The 25,747-nt window shown below is 34.6% G+C and overlaps 1 protein-coding gene across 8 annotated transcripts in view; it reads left to right on the top strand.

Annotated features, from left to right (window-relative positions):
• CDH18 (cadherin 18) overlaps positions 1 to 25,747 on the top strand; it is a 1,009,468-nt gene that overhangs the window by 260,177 nt on the left and 723,544 nt on the right. For all 8 annotated transcript variants that reach the window (XM_045038559.1, XM_045038553.1, XM_045038573.1 and 5 more), the window contains one exon: positions 25,322 to 25,383. The gene's annotated coding sequence lies outside the window, so the exon portion shown is untranslated. The remainder of the gene's footprint in view (positions 1 to 25,321; positions 25,384 to 25,747) is intronic.

Raw genomic sequence — 25,747 nt, forward strand, 5'->3', positions numbered from 1 at the left:
AAAGAAATGACTGAGTGCCCATTATTTTGAATCACTGGTCACATTTTCTTATTTTGAATTTAGAAAGGAAGTACTTGTCTTTTATGAAGGAGTTTGATTCCGAAGGAATCTTCTTTACCATGTTTTTAACTTGTACATCACTTTCACAGACATGCTCACATCCTTATAAATGGTTTCTGTGAGCGTTAAAGATTTCAGTAGTCAGGGAAGATGCAGTGCAGTGAGATTCTGCATCTGAACTGGTAAGAGTTCATTCTTTCTCTATTGAAAAGCATATTTTTACAGAAATGGAATGTATGCCATCATTGTCTATGTAGGTTGCACGGCATCTGATCCACAGTGACAGAAAAAAAATTCCAGAATATCTGCAGTATATTTTGCTGAATGTTAACAGCAGGTTCAGATGTGTTTTGTTTCTGACCTTGCGAAATGCTTCCTAGCAGATGCAATGCCTTTTACATCAAATACACAAACTGCTACTAGGGCATCAGCCACTTGCACAAGAATACATTTCATGAAAATAAAAGTTGTTCAGGTCAGTTTCACCAATGCCATTTTTCTCCCATTATCCCATGGCATGAGAAATGTTTGATATATTTTATTACATTTAAATTTTATTTATTTATTTATGTTTTGAGAGAGAGAGAGAGAGAGAGAGTGAGCAGGGGAGGGGCAGAGAGAGACACACACACAGAATCTGAAGCAGACTCCAGGCTCTGAGCCATCAGCACAGAGCCCACGTGGGACTTGAACTCGTGAACCCTGAGATCATGACCTGAGCCAAGTCGGTCACTCAACCAACTGAGCCACCCAGGCACCCCTACTTTATTACATTTTAAACGTGATGAAGCATCACCATCATAATGCTGATTTGTTTCATGTCAATGATTCTTGTTTTATAGGGTTAAAAAAGTTATTCAGGCCATCAAATTAGCTAATATTTCGAATCGGATTCATAGAATATTGTTTCTATTATTGTTATCCGCTCTTCGTAATTCAGTATGTGCGTGTGTGTCTATGTGTGAGTAGGTGTGTGAGATAATATATGATTTGAGTTGAAAATCCAAGTATCTAAACATTGTGAACCTCATCAAAATTCTGAGGCTGTGAGCTTTTAATATTCATGTATGTTTGGGATATTTGCAATATTGTAATTGAGAAAATATTTAGGAATCAAATAGAAAAGTTTTAGTTTGTTTTTGAAACTTATAACAAACAAGAGTAATCAAATATTTACAACGAGAGGCACCTGTGGAGAATGAGGCACAATTTTATCCTTCAATTCAAATTTGCATAATATTTTTTAGATCCTTATATATGTCCCATATTCTAAGGTATGTGACTCAGAGACAGATCAATTTGGCTCTGGTGATGATAAATTATAAGCAAAGTTAACTTTATTTTTAAGAGTTATTTCAGAGTAAAGTTTGTGAAATTGTACATCAATTTTACAAATGACATCCCTAATTGCGCTATTGTCCCCATTACATGTAATTCACTTAGGCACAGAATCACTGTTCAGGTACTATCACTCCAAGAGAATTTTTCCAAAACGAAAATTGGGTGAAAATATAGTCCATATAAGCAACGAAATATCAGGATGAGATTTTGCTCATTTAATTTTGAAAGAAACATGTACAACTAGGTGGTGGGGAAAAAAATGTCTTGAAAGCAAGTATTGTCTAGGATGTAGAAAGTATAGAAAAATTAATGCACCTTGCAAGTTTGTGACAGCACTGTGATGCAGGTAAATGATTTTTATTTTATCCAATTGATGCTGGCAGGCAGGACCCAGGGACCCATAGCAGGTAACGCAGGACCCGCCAAGATTGTCTTTGGCCTGTCAATGGAAATCAAATGTGAATCAGCAAGAAGTGAGAGCAGAGTTTATTGAAGGTACAGACAGACAGCAGGTGCAGACGGAGCACCTGGGAGACTTGGAAAGGAAAGAAGCTGGAGCCTTGTCTTTGTTCAGGGTCTGCAGGTTTTGTATTGAGGATGGTGGTCTGGTGTTGGTGTCCCCTCAGTCATCCAGGAGCCAGTTAAAACAAAGGTGAAGACCCAAGTGTGAATCCTTGGAGTCGAGGGGTCTTGGAGTTGAGATGTTTAGCTCCAGTATTCCGGGGTATGCATGTGATCGCTCTGTTGGGCCATTCTCACCTGGCCCTTCTTTCGATGTTATCTATTCTAGAGAAATCATTCAGTGTTTGACCTTTATAAGGAGAACATATGCTATTTGTGTTACAAGACATGTGTGAAATGGGGGTGCAGGTCCTGGCAAGAATAGAAGCAAAAAAAAAAAAAAAGCAAAAAGCGGATTTTTATGGAGTCCTTCAGTTTCTCTATCTGAGAATCAGCATCTCAGTGCACAGAACCTGCAGTATGTGTTTGGGACTGTGAACTATCCCCTTAGCAGTTTCAGTGAGCTGGATTATGAACTCTGTAACCAGAGATGAAAACATGAAATAAAGAAATATTGTGCAAGATTGTCTGTTGTGTCATTTCAGCTCTAGGATACCAGGATAGTCACCAATGTTTAGATGAAAATGCCATACATGTAGACAACTATGTTAACATAGGGTACATTAGGAACGGGTTAATGCACCCCGTGTGGTTTTAAATATTTTCTCAAACAAGAATCCCCCCAAAATAAGTATAACCTTTTCTAACATGAAGTACACCCAAATAGCAAGGTTTACAGGTTATGTATCTTTTTTTTTTATCATTTAAATCCTACATGTGCTTTTTGAATTGAAAAAAAAACATGTTGGTAATTCAAAATACTGGTATTATTGCACTGTTTTCCTCACAATAGAAATTATTGTTTTCTATTTATCATGAATAACAAATAAAATTGGTATTATAAATGGCAGTTAAGTGATATGTACATCTTATTAAATAATACTACTATGTATAATAAATTCAGTAATTGTTGAATTTGTCATTCTCTACTAATATCAAAATTTTGATTTATAAACTACTTGCTTTACTGATAATTGTGGCAATATAAACAATGACATTTTAGAGATACCACCTCAAACACCATATTTATATTTCTGTTACAGGGCTTATAATATGCTTTGCTTATAATTGCTTGTTTATATATCTGTTTCTTTCATTAGACTTTGGGCTCAGTCCACAGATAATATATATATTTAATATCTGTATTTATAATATTATATATAATATGTAGCATATGATAAATAATAAAAAATAAATATGTCAAAAATAACAAACAAATATACAAGGGAAATAAAATAATTATATTGATTTAATTTTATATATTATTAAAAATAATATCATTAAGTTGAGAATTTAAAGACAAGGTAAATTTTCTTCATTTTAATAACCAAGTTTAGTGTTTAAGAAATTTATTCTCTAGATAAAGCATATAATTGAGGTTTTAGGCTAGCATTAGGATTGGTGCATGTAATTATGATGGAATCTGCAAGAAAAAAAATATTTGTGTGGTAACTAGCACTAGAAATCAAAATCAATGCAAAAAGTGCTGTCTTTTTTTATTTTTTTTTAATTTTATTTATTTATTTTGGGGAGAGAGAGAGAGACAGAGCACAAGTAAGGGAGGGTCAGAGAGGGAGACACAGAATCCGAAGCAGGCTCCAGGTTCTGAGCTGTCAGCACAGAGCCCAATGCTGGCCTCAAACTCACGAACCATGAGATCATGACCTGAGCAGAAGCTGGAGACTTAAATGAGGGAGCCACCCAGGCGCCCCAAGAAGTGCTGTCTTTTTATGAGAAGGAATGGCTACAATGTAACTGGGCAATATGCAGAAAAACTTTTCTCTGGAAAGAAAAACTTCTATGAGGGCACCTGGGTGGCTCAGTTGTTTAAGTTTCTGACTTTTGATTTTGGCTCATGGTTCATGAGTTTGAGCCCCGCTTCAGGCTCTGTGCTGATGGTAAGGCTCTTGCTTGGGATTCTCTCTCTGCCTCTATCTCTGCCCCTCCCCTGCTCATACTCTATCTCTCATAATAAAAAATAAAACAAAATAAAAGAGAACATTAAAAAATTAAGAAGAACTTCTCCGATGAATTAGCTCTTGAACATAAAATAACATATACCAGTATTCTTGCCTGTTATTCCTTTGAAGAGGTTTTCAAATAACCCATATAAATGAATTGTAGTATGTTGTTCGCTGGCCTCAGCCTATCAATAACCAATGTTGTGGTTGGACCTGACCCGGTAGTTCCTACAATTGCAAGTCACCCTTCAGTGACAACTATCAGGAAACTTTGAAAAAAAACATAAATAAATAAATAAATAAATAAATAAATAAATAAATAAAGTTTATTACTTGCAGAACCTGGAAAGTACACAGCGCATATGAGGCCACACAGTGAGGTTGCAGGTAGAGAGAGAGGGAGCACATATGTCTGGGGGTCTGCTTTTATTGGGGTCAAGGGTGGGGACCTAGGGTTTCCGGGGCTTACTCTTTATTGGTAAATTTAAAACAAAACCGTGGGAATTAAAAACAGGGAAGAGAAAAGTTCAAGTGGCCCCATGGCCAGTTAGGTAAATCAATCAAGGGTCTACAAAAAAGGAACCTTAGTGTGGGCAAGTGGCCTGGCTCTTTATCTACAGGCCTGTGACCAGCAGTGTGTTCATTTGACAGAGGCTTCTTTGAAGTGGATGCTTCTTTGAAATGGATGCCTTAGCAACCCAAACTTGAGTCAAGAATTTCCAATACACAGAAGAAAAGAAACAAATGTCAGGGCTACGCTACAAGTAGGTTACAATCTATGTGCTATCCCTGAGAATTAATTTGATGCACTATGGCTATGGAACAGAATGCAGTTCACTGACCCCAAATGTGACTTGACTTCTAATTCATACACTGTTATGTGAGATTCTATAATAATTAGTCTCTGATAATTGGATTCCTTTAGGTGTTCGTTAAAAATGTTAGTTAAAAATAGAGAATTCCCTAGCTCAATCAGCAGGGTCTCAGAGAAAGTCGTTAGCTGGGGAGGTCAAGTCTGTTTGTGGGTCTGATACTAAGGGTTGTAGGTGCAGGACAAAATTTAACATTTTCTCAGACCATAAATTGATTAGTTTTAGAGGAGTGATTGACGTATCTCACAAGAAGAATAAGGCTTAACGCACATGGCCATCCTTCCAGATTGAGTGGGAAAAAAATAGCTCAACATGTTGATTGATCAGCATGTTTTCCGTCTCTTAGCAAATCTATTATGATAAGACAAAATTATAATTTTAATGATTCTTAATGGACTCAGAACAAGGACATTAACTGAATAATCTTAATGGAAGATGCTATAAAGGAGTGCGTGTCTGATGTGACTGCCAAAAGGAATACGTATTTCCAGATCCAAACTACCATTTCTCCTTGCAAGCGTCATAGAAAAGCTGACTTAAAAAATCGTCACACTTCCTTAGAGATTGATGTGGATGCTGATCTTTGCATGTGACTTTTTTTCCATCTGCATATCTACATTTGGAAAGTGTCTATTCAAACCTTGTGGTCATTGGGAGGGAATGAATTGCTTTTTTGTTGTTGTTCTCTTATTAACTTTTTTTGAGTTCTTTGCATATTTGTGTACAAATCCTTTTTTAGGGTTATGCTTTGCAAATATTTTCTCCAAATCTATGGTTTATTTTTCCATTATATTAAGAATGTCTTCTGAAGAGACATTTTTTAAAAAAAATTTTAAATTAAAATTTTATTTTTTTTTAATTTTGATGAAATCAAAGTTGTAATTTGTTCTTTTTTTAAAGTAAAGTATATTATTTTTCAACATTTATTTTTGAGTGACAGAGAGAGCTCAAACAGGGGAGAGGCAGAGAGAGGGGGGACAGAAGATCAAAAGCAGGCTCTGTGCTGACAGCAAACAGCCCCATGTGGGGCTCAAACTCAGGAACAATGAGATCATGACCTGAGCCAATATCAGATGCTTAAATGACTGAGCTACTCAGGCTCCCCTAAATTTATTATTTTATAGATTGTTTTGTTAGCGCTGTACCTAAGATGCATACATACATGCATTTATAACCAAAGGTCATAATAGTTTTCTATGATTTTTTTCTTCTGGAAATGTTACACATTTAGCATTTACCTATATTTTATAAGTGCATTTTGAATTAATTTTTGTATACAGTTCATGGTGTGGAATGACATCCCTTTTTAAATGAATATTCAGATGTTTTTGTATATTCAAATAATTTTGTATTTCCATGTAATCTTTAGAATCATTTTGTCAATTTCTACAAAAAAAGAAACCTACTGGAGTTTTGACTGCTACAAATCTATAGATAAATCTGAAAAAGTTGATATCTTACAAATACTGAGTCTTTTTACAAATAATCACAGTATATCTCTCCATTTACTTAACATTTCAACTTTTCACAGCAATGTTTATAGCTTTTATTGTAAAAGCCATTCACATCATCGTAATTTTCCCAAAGTATTTCAAAATTTTGATGCTATAGTCAATGGTATTTCATTTTTTTTTCATTTTCAGTTTCAACTATGCATAACTAGAATGTATAATATGATTCATATTTACAGGTTAATCTTATGTTTTACAAAGTTGCTAAACTTGCTGACTAGTTTCTGTAGCACTCCATATCATTTTTTTCTACAAAGAAAATCACGCCATTTACAAATAAACACAATTCTATTTCTTTCTTTCCAATGTGGGTGATTTGTTTATTTCTCTTGCCTTATTTTACTAACTCGAATCTGTAGGGCAATTTTGAATAAAAGCAGTGAATGCAGGCATCCATGCCTTACCTGCGATTTTAATAGGAAGGTATTCAGCCTTTCACCATAATAGGTTGTAGGTATTCTTCTTTATTCCTCTTATCCCAAATGCACACATGCAGTGTTCTGGATTAGAGATAGAAGTATTAATTTTCTAACTCTGCCATGATAAGTTACCACACGAGGTAACTTAACAGAACTTTAGTTTCTCACAGTTCTAAGAGCTACAAGTTCAAAACCAGGATGTCAGCAGGGCTATTATTTCTCTGAGAACTCTAGGGAACAATTGGTTTCATGATTTTCTCTTACTTTCTGGGGTTGCTAGAACTCTTGGGGTTACTTGGCTTATAGACACATCACTGCACATGTCTGCCTCCTTAGTCACATGGCACTATTGATGTTGTCTCCATCTCTGTCTCTCTTTTGTTATAAAGACACCAGCCATATTGGTATAGAGCCCAACCTAATAACTGCATTTTAACTGGGTGTTAGGACTTCAGCCTCTTTGACATAGTTCAACGTAAAACAGCTGACTTCTACATATGTTTAATTTAATCCATTTTATATGTAATATCCTAGTGTCATTTGAAGTTCACACTATTTCCATGTTTAGGTGTCCATTGTGGTAGTCTCCTATTTACTGACCGCATTAATAATAGACACCTGATACCCTAAGCTGTTGGATAAGCCAACAGATACTAACACTGTATCCATAACAATTATATGCATTATTTTTGACTTCCACTATGACTTGTTTAAGTTCTTTTTCTTCTCATGATTTGAGAATTTTGAAATTTCACATAAAAACTAGATGTCATGTTAAACTTGAAATATCAGTGACTGGGCAACAGTGTTCTTCATTACCTCATTGCATCATCGATCAATTCATTTAAAGCAGTAATGACTGGGCCATTCAGTCTATAATCTGGTCACCAATTTAATATTTTTTCTTACTCATTCATACTGCTTCTTAGACTAAATCTACTTCATTTTCCTATATTATCAGCTCCTATCTCATAAGTAGATATTCTTTACTCTAGACTCCACTAACCCCATGAGCTATTTGAACAACAAAACAACTTCAAAAAACCGGTATAATAAATCCACAAGAACACAAGTCACTTAATCAGGAAGTTTATGTTATATTAATCATTATAGACAACATATTATCTCTCATGGGGTCTATTATGTGCTGAGTGGATATGTGTTTATCTGTTCATAAATAAAGCATTAAGTGGTGGCATCTCACATATTAATCACATAACTAACAAGCTCTATCTAGATAAGAACAGTCACAAATACAACAGTAGACATGCTGACTTACATTCTATTTCAATATTTGCTTTTCAAACTAAAACGCACTTTTGCACAACCCTCAATGGTTATCGGTATATCATAATTGTTTGAGTACAAATGCTTAAATCTATTCATTAGCTTATTCTTAGTGTTTGTTCAGTTATATTCACTTGATTTCATTTTCATAGAATTTAATTACCACGGTGAAAAAAGTTGACGTCAGGTACTCTGCACAAAAATATTTATGGCAGAGTGTAATAGTGGCCATTCATAATTTCTTGGAAATCCTTGCAGTTTTTACATTAGAATAATTACTATATGTACTTTAACTTTTGTTTACTTGCTGTATACATTTTGGTGGTTTTAAATGGGGTACAGAATATATGCCAAGGTAGAAAGATGTGGTGAAAAAATGAGGCTTTCCTATCAGACAGATCTACTGTTATTTGCTAGTGAGCTATCTTTTTAGAATTATTTTACATTCCTGCTTCAGTTTTGTCATTTCTATAAGGAAAATAATATTATATGTTTTCTATTATTATTGTAGTATTCCATTTGACCCTGCCCCAATCAATAGGATCTTATTGCCCTGATGATTTTCTCTTTTTCTTTGTTTTCATTCCATTGTTCTATTCCAATGTTCTATACTGACTACTTAAAGCATATAGAATGTTATTTCCTCTCACCTAAGAAATTAAAAAGCAAAATTGGTCCCCTTCATTGAGATACTATGTAAAAGCCTTTCCTTCATTCAAAGTCATCCCATTTGAAAAAAAGCAAACAACTAAAAATTGTAGTCATTGTCTGACTTTATTTGGGCTAATAATAACAAAATACCATACAGACTGGATGGCTTATAAACAACAGAAATTTATTTCTCAAGTTCTGCAGTTTGTAATTCCAAGATGAGAGTGTCCATACAGTTGAGTAAGGGCCCTCATCCAGAATACAGACTTCTTGTCAACTCTTGTGACAGAGGATCAAAGGATCTCTCCAGGGTCCTTTGCATAAAGACACTAATCCCGTTCCTGAGGGCTCCTCTCTCTTACCTAATCACTTTCCAAAGGCCCCACTTCATAACACTATCATCTTGAGCATTAGGTTTTCAACACATGGATTTGACAGAGACACAAATGATCAGATCACAGCATTCTACCCGTCTCCTGCCCCCACAAATTCGTGTCCTTCTCGCATGCAAAATGCATATGTTCTGTCTTAATAGTCCCCAAAATCTTAACTTGTTCTAGCATCAACTCAAAATCCTAAGCCCACCGGGGTGGAAGTTCCTACTTCTGGACACACTGGGGAGAGGCTACTCCCATAGCTTTGCCGACGATAGCTCTGCTAGGTTGGAGTTTCACGCCTTCAATTCTCCAGTAGGTAGAACTGAACACTAGTGGTTCTGCTGCTCTGGGGTCAATGAGATAACCCCACTCCTACAGCTCTACTGGACATTGTCCTACTGGGAGCTCTGTACAGTGACCTCAAGACAGCATTTTGCCTGGGTTTAATGCCTGTGGCTCTCAGGGTCTCCATCTTTAGAAGACTATGTGGAGGTAGCTGCTCACTCAAGGGTCTGCTGGGCAAAGGTCAGATCCCCAAGGCCTTCGGAGTTGTCTTGGTTGTTGAAATGCAGATGGCATTCCTTTTTTTCTCCAATATCATTGACATAAAGCGTTGCATAAGTTTAAAGTATAGGATGTGTTGATATGATTTATATTGCAAAATGATTCCCATAGTGTTACTTAACGCCTTCAACAGTTCATATGACTGCCATTTGTGTGTGTGTGTGTGTGTGTGTGTGTGTGTGTGTGTGTGCGTGCACACACTAAGAACATTTTAGATTTATTCTCTTAGGAAATTTAAGGTATGAAATATAATATTAATGATACTCACTCTGCTGTACATTACATCCTCCCAAATTTATTTATCCTATAACTGGAAGTTGATACCTTTTGACCAAATTGCCCCATTTCTCCCAACCCCTAGCCCTTGGAAATCATCATTGTACTCTCTGTTTCTATGAGTTTGGTTGTTTGATATTTCGCATATACATACATGGTATCATACGATATTTGTCTTTTTTTTATCTGACTTATTTCACTTAGCATAATGCCCTCAAGATTTACTCAAGCTGTTGAAAATGGCAGTGTTTCTTTCTTTCTCGATGGCTGAATAATAGTGTGTGTGTGTGTGTGTGTGTGTGTGTGTGCGCGCGTGTGTGTACCACATCTTCTTTATCTATTCACCTGTTGATGAACATTGAGGTTGTTTCCATATCTTGAATATTGTGAATAATACTGCAACTTGAGAGGATCCTGGTGGTGTAGGTACCTCTTTGAGATCTTCTTTAAATTTTTTTAGGGGGATATATACCCACAGAATTGTTGGATCGTATGGTAGTTCTATTTTTAATCTGTGGGAAATCACTGTACTGTTTCCATGGTGACTGAACCAATTTCCATTTCCACCAATAGTGGGCAAGGGTTCGACTTCTCCTAAACTTGGCCAACACTTTTTTATATTTTGTCTTTTTGGGCATAGCCATTCTCTTCTCACAGGTGTGAGGTGATATCGCATTGTGGTTTTTATTTGCATTTCCCTGATGAATTATTAGCATTGAGTACCTTTTAATGAAACTGCTGGCTATTTTATGTGTTCTTTGGAAAAATGCCTATTCAGTTTTCTGCCCACTTTTTTAAAGTTTATTTATTTTGAGAGAAAGCGAGAAAGTGAGAGAGAGAGAGAGAGAGAGAGAGAGAGAGAGAGAGAGAGAGAGAGAGAATGAGCCGGGATGGAGCGGAAAGAGAGGGAGAGAAAGAATCCCAAGCGGGATCTGTGCTGTCAGCCTAATGTGGGGCTCGATCTCATGACCACGAGATTATGACTGGAGCCAAATTCAAGGGTTGGACACTTAACCAACTGAACCACCCAGGTGCCTGATCTGCCCATTTTTTTCATTATTTTTAATTTTTTTAAAGGTTTTATTTATTTTTGAGACAGGAAGAGACAGCATGAGCAGGGGAGGGTCAGAGAGAGGGAGACACAGAATCTGAAACAGGCTCCAGGCTCTGAGCTGTCAGCACAGAGCCCCACGCGGGGCTCGAACTCACGGATCGCGAGATCATGACCTGAGCCGAAGTCCACCGCTAAACCGACTGAGCCACCCAGGCACCCCTGATCTGCCCATTTTTAAATTGAAATATTTGGTTTTTGTTATTGTCATTGAGTTATATGAGGTTATTATATATTTTGTATATTAACGCTTTATCAGAAATACTATTTGCAAATATTTTCTTCCATCCCATAGATTGCTTTTTCATTTTGTTCATTATTTATTTTGCTATGAAGAAACTTTGAAACTGAGGAGGCAGCCCTTATAATCTCTGAATCACTTTTGGGATTCTTCTTCTCTAGACTTGAATAACACACATTTAGAGTGGAAAAGCTCTATAAACCCATCCTGAAAATCTAAGTCAGACAATATTCCTGTCCCTCCCCTTTTAGTTCTAAAGAGCTGTGTTCATGTTGAAGTGGTTGATTAAGTCCCTGGTTCACATCCAAACTAATATCCTTACCAAATGGCCACTTAGTCACCTTACTCTTTTCTTTCTAACATGCTTGTCCATTTTTTTGCAATATAGATAAGCTGAGAATATTTAAATATTTTAAGTTCTGCCTATCTTTTGGTTAATAATTCTATCTTTAGGTCATTTCTTTCTTCTTGCATTTTTACTAGAACTTTTCATGAGAAGCCAACCCACACCTTCAACACTTTGCTTAGATACTTCTTCAGGCACATATCCCAATTTAATCGCTAGAATTCTACCTTCCACAAAACACTAGGATATAGATCCAAATGAGCCAAATTGTTGCCACTTTGTAACAAGGGTGTGCTTCCTTCACTGTCAAATAACATGTCTTCGTTTCCATCCGAGACCTCACCGGAATGAACTTTCCCATATATATTTCTACCAATGTTCAGTTCAAGATCACATAGGTATTCTCTGACAAGACTAAGGCTTTTTCCCCAGTTCTCCTCTTTTTCTTCTCAAAAATTCTCATCAACATTGCCTTTAAAATCCTTTCATGGCAATGTAAACATTTTGTTGCACGTACCTCCACAAACTCTTCTAGCCTCCACCCATTACTCAGTTCCAAAGTTGTTTCCACATTTTAAGGTACAGGTGTACCTTGAAGATACTGTTGATTGGGTTCCAGATCACCAAAACAAAGGGAATAGGATAATAAAGTGAGTCAAATGAATGTTTTGTTTTCCCAGTACGTATACAAGTTATATTTACACTATACTCTATTAAATATGCAGTAACATTATGTCTAAAATATACAATGTGTATATGTTAACTGAAGAATATTTTATTACTAAAATATGCTAACTCTCATGTGAGCTTTCAGTGCGTTGTAATCACAGATCACAGATCACTGTAAAAAATTCAAAAATAATGAAAAAGTTTGAAAGACTGCAAGAATTATCAAAATGTGACACAGAGACACAAAGTAAGCAAATGTTTTGGAAAAGTGATGCTGAGACATGTGCTCAACACAGGGTTGCCACAGACCTCAATTTGTTACAACAACAACAAACAAGGGACACCCGGGTGGCTCAGTTGGTTTAGCATCTGACTTTCACTCAGGTCATGATCTCATGGTTCCTGGGTTTGAGCCCTGTGTGGTGCACCACACTGGTGGTGCAGAGCCTGCTTGGGATTCTCTCTCACCCACTCTCTCTGCCCCTCCCCCACTCACACATTCTCTCTTGCTCAAAATAAATAAATAAACTTAAAAAAAACGCAGTATCTGCAAAGCACAATAAAACCAGGTCTGCTTGTATTTGTTGCAGTGGCACCTCGACTTCTCAGTACAATCTTTTGGTCTTGACCAATTTATCATGCTGAAATATACCACAGCCTGGTGACTTCTATATGAGTATATTGTGATTTCCTTCCGGCTCTAACCATGTCACTCATTTTTTTTCTGTCATCTTTTATTAATAAAATTCTTTTAATTATATAAGACAAAAGTTTGAAAGATAGTCATAGAAGTCTTCCAGCTAAGTATGTTTACTTAGTCTTACATATTGTACCCCTAAATATGGCTCAAAGATATCTTCCTGCCTTTCTATCTAATTCATTGAAACCATTTCCCTCCTCCTCCTCCTCCTCCTCCTCCTCCTCCTCCTCCTCCTCCTCCCAAGACATCCACTCCAGCTCCATATTCATTCCACATATTTTGTTTCATATAATCTCATGCATCTCTTCTGTACCTGATTTCCCTGGGAAATCTGAAATAAACGTATTTTCATTCTTAATGCTTCTTCTGTCAAAGAGAAATAATCTACGTTTAATCAATTGCAAAACTGAACATCTGTTCTTAAGAAGTTTTCCTAGGCTGTTTGGTTTTCTTTCCAAAAAAAAAAAAAAAGAAAACAAGAAAAAGAATGAAAGAAAGAAAAAAAAAATCAATGAACATAATTAGTATTCATACAGAAAAATATAACTTCATCTACTTTTCTTGGATATTTTTTTCTCTTGGGTTTTAAGAGTACCATTCTATTAATGAAGAACTTTTCTTTCTATATATTAACAACAACAACAACAACAAAAAGACACAAATAAATGAAACAAAAAAAAAAAAGAAAAAATGCCTTTGTTTAGAAATATCAGCTCTATTAGGGACATGGTTAGAGAAAAAGGCGTAAGAATTAAGGAGGCGTTATAAAATAAATGTAATTTCAAAGTTGCCTGTTTATTATCAAATGTGAATGACTGATATTGTGTTTTTTTAAGGTGAATTTTGGGTAATGACAACATTTGTTCAGATCGAACTGGGTTTATTTCGATCCTGTTTTCAAGGCACAACAGGTTTCTCTTTTGGCGCTCTCTGAATATATCCTGATATCAATCTTCTTTTCTTCAAATCTTTCTTCTTGCTAGCAAATCATTCTTGGGAGAACTCGACATCCCAATAGATTTGTCAACCATCGAAATGGGGAATTTAGCCTCTGCCTGATGAATATCTAAGTTCCTTTCCCTGCTGAGCATACAAATCCCCCCCTGTCTGTCAAAGAAGCACTCCTTGTGTGTCACTGTAAAACCACCCTTTTTTAATACCAAATATTTTGAAATTTAAAAATATAGGGCTCAGGCTATTATGCATGAGTTTTTTAAGAATAGTTAATTATTAAATAATGAATTGCGTCATTCAGAAAACTTGAGATAGCTAACAACAACTCCCTATTTTATAGTATTTCTTTTCATGTCTCTTTTTTGATATGTTATATAGATAATTAAAATAGGCATATTACCATTTGACAACTTTACAGCATCCAAGAAAGATCAAAGTCTTCCTTCTAGAGTTAGCATAATAAAGGATAGCAAGAATTTTTATATTACACTGATACATGCATTTTTAAATTAAGCATTTTCATACTTAACTCATATCTGCCTTTCTCTTTGAAGGCATCATTCACAACTAAAAAAAAATATTTGCTGAAATGATCATATATTGTTATGTTTACATTTATAATTTTTCAGCCTGAAAACAATTTTAAAGCACTTTTTGATTAAGAACTTCTGAGGACTCAGGGTACCTGTGTGGCTCAGTAAGATAAGCATCAGACTCTTGATTTCTGCTCAGGTTGGATCTCAAACTTCTTGAGTTCGAGCCCCACGTCTGGCTCTGGGCTGAAAGTTCAGAGCTTGTTTGGATTTTCTCTCTTCCTCTGTCTCCCTGCCTTTTCCCCACAATCTCTCTCAAAATAAATAAATAAACTTAAAAAAAAAGAACCTCTGATGATTCAATAAGCATATTAGTAAATTGCTCAAGATATCAATATCATTATTGGCAATATCCACTATTTCATTGAATATTGATGGTTTAGTTGTGGCATTTAAGCTTCAGGATTGATTGTATCTGTAATTAGGATTAAGTCTTGTAAACAGTCCAGGCAAACTATCAAATTAAAATAACATTGAGACTTTTATAAAGCATTATTTTAATTGTTTGCATTTTAAGTATTTTTGCATTGCTATTAATTCTTTTTTTAAATGAATATTTAGATTAAGAAAGAAATATATTTTACTGACTTACTTTTGACTCAGTAGAATTACTATACAATTGTTCAACATGATGGTATATGTTTGTTTCCTCAGGCAGTAGTAGAACAATGACAGAACTCACATCCAGTGAAAATTATAAAGGCCAGTTCTCCAGCATATGGACAAGCAGATGGATAGTTTTTGATCCCAATAGAGACATGAAAAATATCCAGGAAAAAATGTTAACCTTCACAGTAAAACAGGGATTAATTTCAAATCCAACTGGTATATATTTGCAAAATAACTGAGAGAATTAGAGGATGTAACTAAGGGAATAAGGGGTGCTTGTAACTCTTAAAAATATTTATTTGGGAAAAAAATTCTAGATAATTAAATTTTTTTATCATAAAGATCAAGTCTTTATATTATGCAATTCATAGAACAGGAAAACAAATATATGGATGCATTCTCTTCTTTAAGATCACTTTTTTTTCTCAGTAACAGAGTTTTCATATATAATGTTCTATTGTCTTTGAATAGTCAGGGAAAAAATGTGAATATTGCTTAAATGTGACATAGAGGAGAAATTTAGTGAAAGATGGCTATATTGCCTTTCCATGTCCTTCTGTTAGCCTCACACAAGAATGGAAAATTGGATTAAAAAGTGAGCGCTGCAAACATTTCTAGTGTATTTCTCTACATAATCGCGTAAGATTTGTCTTATTTTCCCAGCCTTGAAGTTCATTATCTCAATTACCTTATCTCTCTGCTGAAAACTGAGAGTCACTTTGACCGAAATATTTTCGAATTATAATAAGTTTCAAGAACTGGGGAAATTTCCATGGCGAACATGTGGAACTGATTTTGTGTACCTACACCATCCTCTTTGAATGGTGCAATTTTAATGCATGGCTTCATTTCTGCTCAGTAGTAGATGGAATTTTGCTGTTATAGATCATGGAAACTGAGAAAAAAAATAAAAAAAAAATAAAAAAGGCGAAGAAAGTTACTGGTTGTGCTCTTCTCCCAAGAAGAAAATGGAATCAATGCAGTGTTCTCTGTTAAGGAAGGAACATGTAATTCTGGAGATGAAGTAACTGTGGATCATTATGCTCCATGATGCCTTGTTACCATTTCTGTGGCATCTTATAACATAACAAGAGAACTGACATTGTATCACATTAAACATTGTTCATGCAGAACACACATATCCACAATTAAACTAGATAATCCATTCACTCCTTTTATTAACTTTTAAATAAAAATATTTAGTATCTACAAATGAATGCTTTTCAAAGTGTAATAATTCACTGGCCCAGCTGAACCCCTCTAGATTCCTCTCTGATTTCATTTCCCTTACTCTTCCTCTGAGTAATCACTATGCTGAATTTTTTGTCAATAAGAAATAGTGACTTCCTCTCCTAAGAGGTGCCTGATGAATAATTCTGTCATTTAAAAAATCAGATTGTTGGGTTTTGATAATGATTTAAAATCTTGGTCTTTTTCGTGAATTTAACTTGACCCATTATAAGCTATTTGTGTTGGAAATACCATCTCTGATATATAATTTATGTTCACATACTTAATAACATATTTTGCTAAGCAAATTTTTAACTTTATAGTAAACTCTATCTATGCTGGGGTGCTTGGATGGCTCAGTCAGTTAAGCATCTGACTTTGACTCAAGTCATGATCTCCCAGGTCATGGGTTTGAGCCCCACATGGGACTCAGCTGACATCTCAGAGCCTGAAGCCTGCTATGGATTCTGTATGTGTGTGTGTCTCTCTCTGTCCCTCCCCGTCTTGTGCTCTCTCTCTCTCAATACATACATACATACATACATACATACATACATACATAAAATAGCAAACAAACATTTTTAAAAATCTATGAATTTCTTTACATTTGGGGGAAGTTGTAATATACATGAAAATTTTACCTATTTTGAAAGCATAAATATATTCCTATAATTTGTTTTTACCAAGTTTTCTTATTTATTTTAATTTTAAAATAATATAATTAACATCCAATTTTATATTAGTTTCAGGTGTACAATATAATGATTCAAGAATTCTATTCCTTTCTCACTACTCAAGATAACTGTACTCTTGAAACCTTATCTATTTCACCTCACCCCACCCATTTCCCATTTAGCAACCACCAGTTTGTTCTCTGTATTTAAGAATTGTTTTGTGTACGTGCTTGTCTCATTTTCTTTGCTAATTTGTTTCCTTTTTAAAATTCTACATATGAGTAAAATTTCATGTCCTTTCTTTCTCTGATTGACATATTTCACTTTGCATCAATACCCTCTATGCCAATCCATGATGTTGCAAATGACAAAATCTCACTCTTTTCATGGCTGAGTAATATTCCTCCATATTCTTTTATCCAATTATCTGTATATGGAAACTTAGGTTTCCTCCATATCTGGGCTATAAATAACACTGCAAAAATTATAGGCATATCTTCTTGATTTAGTGCTTTCATTTTTTTCTGGGTAAATACCCAGTAGTGAAATTACTGGACCATATAGTAATTCTATTTTTAATTTTTTGAGGAAGCTTCATACTGTGTGCCTACCCAGTGTCTGCACCTGTTTCCTACTACTATTTAAAAAATTGTTAATATATTCACCTATTTTGTTTTCCACAGTTGTCCTTTAAGAGTACATGATTTCATCCACCTAGAATTACAGACTTTCTGCTGTATTATACAAGAATATGTTTATTTTTTTTCTTGTATGTTTAACCAATTAGCCAAACAATATTTATGGAAAAGTTCATCTTGTTTTGCTAATATTATTCCTGTCATCAGGTATTCAGATATGCTTCATTTTTGTTCTTGGTTCCCTGTTTTGTTGGTCTACTTGTCTTTCTTGATGTCAGTGCTGCGTTGAAATAACTATTGTAATGCTAAAATTATCTTTGTTGTCTAGAAGAAATTTGACCTACTTAACACTCTTGTTGAGATGTGTTTTGACTATATTTGAATCCTTGCATACCTGTACACATTTCAAAAGTGGCTTGTCAAATTGCTGAAGTGATTTTGGATTTTGTTGAAGCTATTGCTGAATTTTGGGGAGAGATATCTTTACAAAACTCAATCTTTTCTTTTTTCAAGGATGGGGAGATAGAAAACCTTATATATAGGGAAGTACAAATTTAATTCTGTCATTTTTCTTTCTTGTTACTCGAAACATCATGGCTAAATTTGGTTAACATCAAGAAAACCTTTCTTCTTTTGTCCTAAAAACTCTCTGTGGTATAAATATAGCAACACATCAGGTTATTTTTGGTCAATATTTGCTTTATGTTTGATCTTTTCTCAGTCTTAAGTGACTCTTCTTTTTTTTTTTAATGTTTGCTTATTTTTGAAAGAAAGAAAGTGCGAGTGCATACGCCCACATGCATGAGCAGGAGAGAGGCAGAGAGAGAGAGAGGGAGACAGAAAATTTCAAGCAGACTCTGTGCTGACAGTAGACAGCTTGATGAAGGGCTTGAACCCATGACCCCCAAAATCATGACCTGAGACAAAGTTGGATGCTTAAAAGACTGAGCCACCCAGGCACCCCTAAGTGATTCTTCTAAACAGTTTTCAACTAACTTTTTAAATCCTATATGATAATTTTTGAAATTTAGCTAAATAATTACTTCTACTTGTTTGATGATAAATTATGTACAATATTTGATATTGGATTTGACAAAAAGATCACAGCTAATATTGTAAATTTGGACATATTTATTGTTATAAATTCTCATTAGAAATTGTCTTTTTTTCCTCTATTTCCTGGCAGTGTTTTAGGAGCAGGAGTTCTTATATTTCTTCTTTTTTTTTAAGTTTTATTTATTTTAAGACAGAGAGAGTTCATGCGTGCGGGGGAGGGGCACAGAGAGAGGGAGAGAGAGAATCCCAAGCAGGCTCCTCACTTTCAGTGCAGAGCCCCACCCCCTCACGAATCATGAGATCATAACTTGAGCTGAAATCAAGAGTCAGATGTTTAACCCACTGAGCCACCCAGGTTCCCCAGGAGTCATTAGATTTCTTTTTTTTTTTAAACATTTTCATTTATTTTTGAGAGACAGAGAGAGACAGAGCACCAACAGGGGAGGGGCAGAGGGAGAGGAAGACACAGAATCTGAAGCAGTCTCCATGCTCCGACCTATTAGCATAGAGCCTGACGGGGGGGGCTCGAACCCACGAACCATGAGATCATGACCTGAGCTGAAGTCAGCTGCTTAACTGACTGAGCCACCCAGGTGCCCCAAGTCGTCATATTTCTAATTCAACATTATTCTGAAATTGCAACCTTTATATCTCAGGTTTTCTGATGTGTGTGTGTGTGTGTGTGTGTGTGTGTGTGTGTGTGTGTATGATTTATGTTATTGTTTTGTTATCTATTTGTTTCTTATTGGGTTTCTCCTCATGAGACTTAATCGGCATGTGTTCACACATATTAATGTGCTGTTATACTGGGATCAGCAAATGCCTCCTGGATTCCTATGTGGTTCACCCTCTAGTCTGAGTATTTCATAACTTGGTATCAGCTCATGGGTTCATTTTCTATTTTATGCTAATATTCTCCCCAGCATTTGAATTGCTTTGTGTGGGAATCCAGCTGGCCACATTTTGGAAAAAGAATTCTATTTCTGTATGCAATTATGCTTAGTACATATCGCCAATAGAGCAGCCATTGTAGCTTTTGTGGTAAAACATAAAAATTAATTCCCAGTTGAATTACATTAAAAATCAAATACTTGAAGAATACTTGAGGACAATATCTTTTTCTCACTACTTTTCCTACTTACTTGCATTTCATTTAACATTAAATATTAACGTAAAAAATTTGGTGAAAATATTTTCCTAGTTTTAGAAATAATTACATATATGTTTCTAGATCTCACAAATAAGATCACTGATATTGCTTATGCAGTACTAACAACAGTATTGTTTGGATGAAATAGCTTATGTAATGTAATTAATATTGCCCTCTTATTCAATTTATTCCAAAGTTTTTGTAATGATTTTAAGCATTAATTTTAAACTATTGTTTTTTTTTTCCTTTATTTACCTTAAACGATTTCAATTTCATTTAAAATATTGTAGGTTGGGCTAATCCTGCCATTGAAGCAGGATTTTTGCAGTTAGCTTTGAAGGGACGTATGAAATCAAAATCTTGTTTGTACTATCCAAGTGATATCAAGTTCCAGCAGAGAGGCAAATGCAGTTTCTTTCATATTGTAAAATATGTACTGTACGTCTAATGACTGATGCCTTTCACAATTGAACTCATTTAATTTAATGTTCAGGTAGATTAAAATCACATTCATAACTATGTTATTTTCCTCTTTCATACTTTTTCATCAAGTGATAAACATATCTACTCACTGTCAATTACCACAAGGCAATACCCCTTAAAGTCTTAAAATTGAAGTCCCAATTTTGTTTATATGACTTATATAAGTAAATATTTGATATTTTAGGAATAAAAAAACTGAGATATTTTTAAAAATTGTTTTTTTAAATTAACGATAAATCTAGCATCATTTTACTTCTTTTTAAATTTAATGTTTAGCTTAATACAAGGCAAATGGATTATTTTATCTGCTTCCTCACTCAATCTATTATGATATGCTGCTTAGTCGAAGTGTAGGATAAAACAAGACAAAACAAAAACAAGGCAAACAAAAGAAAAACTTGACCTCACTTAGATATGTGATTGAGAAAGGCAGCATTTTAATGTTTTGTTTTGTTTTGTTTCAGGTAATTGTGACTTTTTTGATATTACACCAAAACTCAACAATTCAAAAATACTTCACCTGTGGATGGTTTTATAACATTATGCTTTGGCCATTTGAGAAATATTGCTTTGATGAGATATACAGAACTTTCAAATATTGACAAATTTCATTATTAAAAAATGCAAATTTGCCAATATTATGAATAATCTTCTCAGAGAAGTCTTTAAGATTTGGCATCGTGTCAAAATCATGGAAATACACACAAGCTTTCCAAAATTTTCATTGTTGCTTAAAATAATGAATCCTGGCCAAAAACATTATTACTTCTTTTCTTTGAGGTAGCAGCTCCCTTTGTTTACATTCAAGGAAATGTCTAGAAATGACCAAATCTAAGTAGCTACATTTGGCTGTTACTATGTCAAGCAAAAATGGTATTCCATGAAAAAACAAACAAACAAAAACAGAAAACAAACTAAAAACACCTAGTTTAGCTCACAACTAAAAACTCAAGCAACCACACTTACACTTTCCTATGGATGATCATTATACTTCAAACCACAGCACAAGTATTTCATGTGTGTTTACTATTTCTTCACATAGAATATAAAAATTATATATACATACACACACACACAAGGGCACACATTTATATATATATATATATATATATATATATATATTATATATTCCATTTATATATATATAATATATATATATATTCTTTTTTAAAGAGAAACTAAACATTTTTTTTCCTTCTCTACCTGCCATTTGCCCTCTCTTTTTTCCTTCTTCTTTTTCTCTTCTAACTTTTTTTTCTGTTTTTCATGCAACTACATAGAGTTAAAGAATGTCACAAGTTTTAGTACAGTTGAGAGGCATTTTCTTGATTTATGTTTAGGATACAGCATTTTTACCTATAATTTTTTTCCCATCATCAACACAGTAAAAACAGTATATATAACATTTAATTACTATGGAAATAGTTTAAACCTCACACATCTGATGGGGTCTCAGGGATCACCAGGGGTCTAAGAACCACACTTTCAGAAGTACAGCTTTAGTGCAATTTTTTCTGTCACATTTTTAGTACCTTAGATATTATGCGAATATATCATAGGGAAAAACAACATAAAATCTAACATAACTTAGATAGACATTTTAATGAATAATATTATACATAACATAATTATGGCTCTTAGTTATTATGTTCCTTCCAACATTGTGAAAACACATTGAAGGGGACTGCTTTAGTTATTGCTCCGTGAGCCCTCTTTGCCAGGGTTACTAAATCATTGTCATTTAAGAACATAATTAGCACATCTCATTAGCTAATGAAGATAATGACCATTAAAATTCTTTTCCAATTTATGGTTTCCCCTTTATCACAATTTAACAACAATGTCGTTTCAGGGTAGTAACAAAATTGGCTTACAAATGACCCTTATACTAATGAACGAGCAGCACCTTGTATCAAGGAGCAAAGGATTATTTATACATTGCACTCCTAATTATATTATGTAGTGGACTCAGATTGCTGATGACTTTCCAATGTGATTCGTTCAAAATGTTGTGTTTTATCATTGTCATGTTGGGAGGTACAAACCCAAGAGCACAGAATATGACTGTTTTTCTTTAGAAAACTCTATTTATGGAATATAGTTCATTTCTACATTAAAGTAAAGGATGAATTATAATGATCAATGCTTATGGACTATAAAGGCATTTCTAAGTAAATTGCCCTTATTTTTATATAGAGAATGCTCTATTTGTTCAACTCATTTTGTTTTTCTGAAAAAAAAAATGTTTTTCCTATTTTAAATGTGAAGAGCACATTTAAAAATATCTTAAATTGAAAACAGTGTTCTATTGTTAATTATTAACATCCTCAAAAGGATAATCCAGATGGGATAAAATCTTTTGGAGTTGTTGAAATAAATGCATTTACATTTAACAATATAAGTCAAAAAGCTGGATTAGAAATGTACTGATTCCTAATATCACTTTGAGGGTAGTTTTATCAGTTTTCTATTGCCATGAGCAAATTACCACGAACAAAGTGTGTTAAAACATCTATTTGTTATCTCATAGTTTCTCTAAATCAGGGGTCCAGGTCTGGGTTAGCTGGCTTTCACAAGAAGGAAAATGAATTAGTTGGGGCTATGGTATGGTCATGATGGATGCATGTCAAACAGTAGTCCAAACCCATAGAATATAGAATGCCAAGGGTGAGCTGTATGTAAATTATGGGCTTTGAGTGATTGTAATGTGCCAATGTAGGTTCATAAATTTCAACAAATGTACCACTTTGGTGGGAGATGTCGATAACGGGGCTATGAATGTGTGTGGATACGTGATATATGGGAAATCTCCACCTTCCCTTTGGTGTTGCTGTGAACCCGAAACTTCTCTAAAACAATAGAATTTGACAAAATTGTATCAAAGGAGTAGGGAGAGCTAAGAAATGCAAATGAATCCTTACTGAAATTGTCACTTAAAAGAACTGTTGCATTTAATATATTAGGTACATAGAAATAGCTGAAACAGAGACAAGACAGTATGATTTAATTAGAAAGTGAAATATATTTTAATAGGGGGAAAATATAATAACTCCTTTCCAAAAGGTATTTAAATGACATTTTCCCTTAAATGTGAATAAATGTATGTGGCACAGAAGATGGGGTTTTATTCATTGGTGAAATCTCCTGGTTGATGCAGTAGTTTGCAATATGCTAAAAACATTTATAAATCCATACTGTTTTGCCAGATTTTAAGCAGTTAAATTGGGGGGAGGGGGGGGCTGGGGGCAGTGTGACAATTAGAGCCAGTATTTGCATTAGGCCATACACATGAAAGAGAGAGCTGCTTTTTCTTTGCTAGCAATGGAGCTGAGATGAACTGATCAGTCATATGCTTTGGGCCTCATTTCCAATAGGGCTATGTTAACTTTAGCAAAACATGTAAGTTCGACATAAATAGGTCCCTTTGTGCCCACATATGAGTTTCCCTCTAGTAGAATACTCTAATGCAATTCTTAAAAACTGTTCCTTGGAAATTCTTGTTGATCCTGAACACAAATCATGCACGCATGAGTTACGGTGTCTCCATACATCCTGCACTGTTAATGAGTGATTCTAGTCCCTGGTAACAAGGCACCTGAACATTGTATCATAACTAGTTCCTAAAACCAAACTTAGAAATCAATCTCATTGGGTTCCACTTACTCTAATTTTAAGAGAAGCCGTATTGAAAAGATCGGAGTTCCAAAGTATAATCATGAGAATATTCGAGTAGTTCGCCTAGGGAGAGTGAAGCCTCTAAGCAGTACATATTCTAAAGGACTTTGGGACTTTTTGCTTTGATAGATCCATAGATCTTGATACAAATAATTCATAATCCCTTCCAGTCTTTTCTTTTTTAGCACTTTTGATGATCTAACATACAATACATATTTACTTAGTTCTGCATATATTTTACTCTCCATGAGGGCAGATGACTGGCTCCTTGGTTCCCTGCTGTCTCCCCAATATGAATAATAGAGTTTGGTACCTAATAGGTACTCAGTAAATCACTGGTGAATGAATAATCTATTCCTGTTAACTTATTCCTAAAGTATTTGAGGATTCTGTTTGATTTTCTAAATGTCATTTTGATCAATTTTAGAAAGTAGAGATCACAGCAAACCACATTGTCACTTACCTACTTTGTTAAGGCAATTTTAGCTAACTATAAGAAAAAAATGTTTATTTGTTTATTTTTTGAGAGAGAGAGAGAGAGAGAGAGCGAGCAGGGGACAGGCAGAGAGAGAAGGGGACAGAGCATCTGAAGTGGGCTCTACACTGTCAGCACAGAGCCAGATGGGGGGCTTGCACTCATGACCCTTGAGATTATGACCTGAGCCAAAGGAGGAGGCTTAATCAACTCAGCCACCCAGTGTCCTATTTTTTTAAATTAAAAAAAAATGTTTTAGAGAGTTGAGGGAGCCCTGGTTGGCTCATTCAGTTAAGTGTCCAACTTTGGCTCAGGTCATGATCTCATAGTTCATGAGTTTGACCACAGCATTAGACTCTGTGCTGACAGCTCAAAGCCTGAGACTGCTTCAGATTCTGGGCCTCTCTCTCTCTCTCTCTCTTTCTGCCCATCCACCCTCATGCTCTGACTCTCTCTCTCAAAAATAAATAAACTTTAAAAAATTAAAAAAAATAATATTTTACAGAGTTGAGATTCTAATAGGGATCTCTGTCTCAAAAGGCTATGCCCTAAAAGAGTAAATTAATTAATTAATTAATTAATTTAATTTTAAAAATCTGGCAATTTAAGCCCCTCAATATTTATCTTTTCAAAAAGTGCATCTTTCCCCATGATGTTTTCATGAGTTGGATTCTTGATTGGTATGGAAAAATGTGTAATAATTATGCTTTGTATTATAACTATGCATGACTTATAGGATATGAATATTGAATAGTTTTTCATTTTTTTTTCTTTCAGGACACAATCACAGTAGTATATAAGAAAATATATCACCAAACAGTCATGAAGTGACTTATAAGGTAAATTTTTTGTATTATTTCGTTATATAAAAATGTTATAGAAATGTCAAAATTGTTGTCATATTGTTTCTCTTAAAAAACGTTATAGCTATCCTGATGTATTCAGAGCGTTGACTTAGCAATTCTCTTCTTTGTTTTAAAAATCTCTCTTTAAAACAAATTATTGTCTATCTCCTATTTTCTCTAAGGAATTTTGGAACTCTTTCTCATAGGCACACATTTCAAATATCCTAGAACCAGCAAAGGTGCATTGACATTTGGCTGGCTTTTGTTAAGTGTTTTTCTAAATTTTCTTTTAAGAAGGTGAAAGCTCAGAAAAGAGTTCTCAATGAATATATGGCTAGGTTTCCATATTTTAAGAAAC

Source organism: Felis catus, chromosome A1 (assembly GCF_018350175.1).
Source record: "Felis catus isolate Fca126 chromosome A1, F.catus_Fca126_mat1.0, whole genome shotgun sequence".
NCBI classification, from domain to species: Eukaryota; Metazoa; Chordata; class Mammalia; order Carnivora; family Felidae; genus Felis; species Felis catus.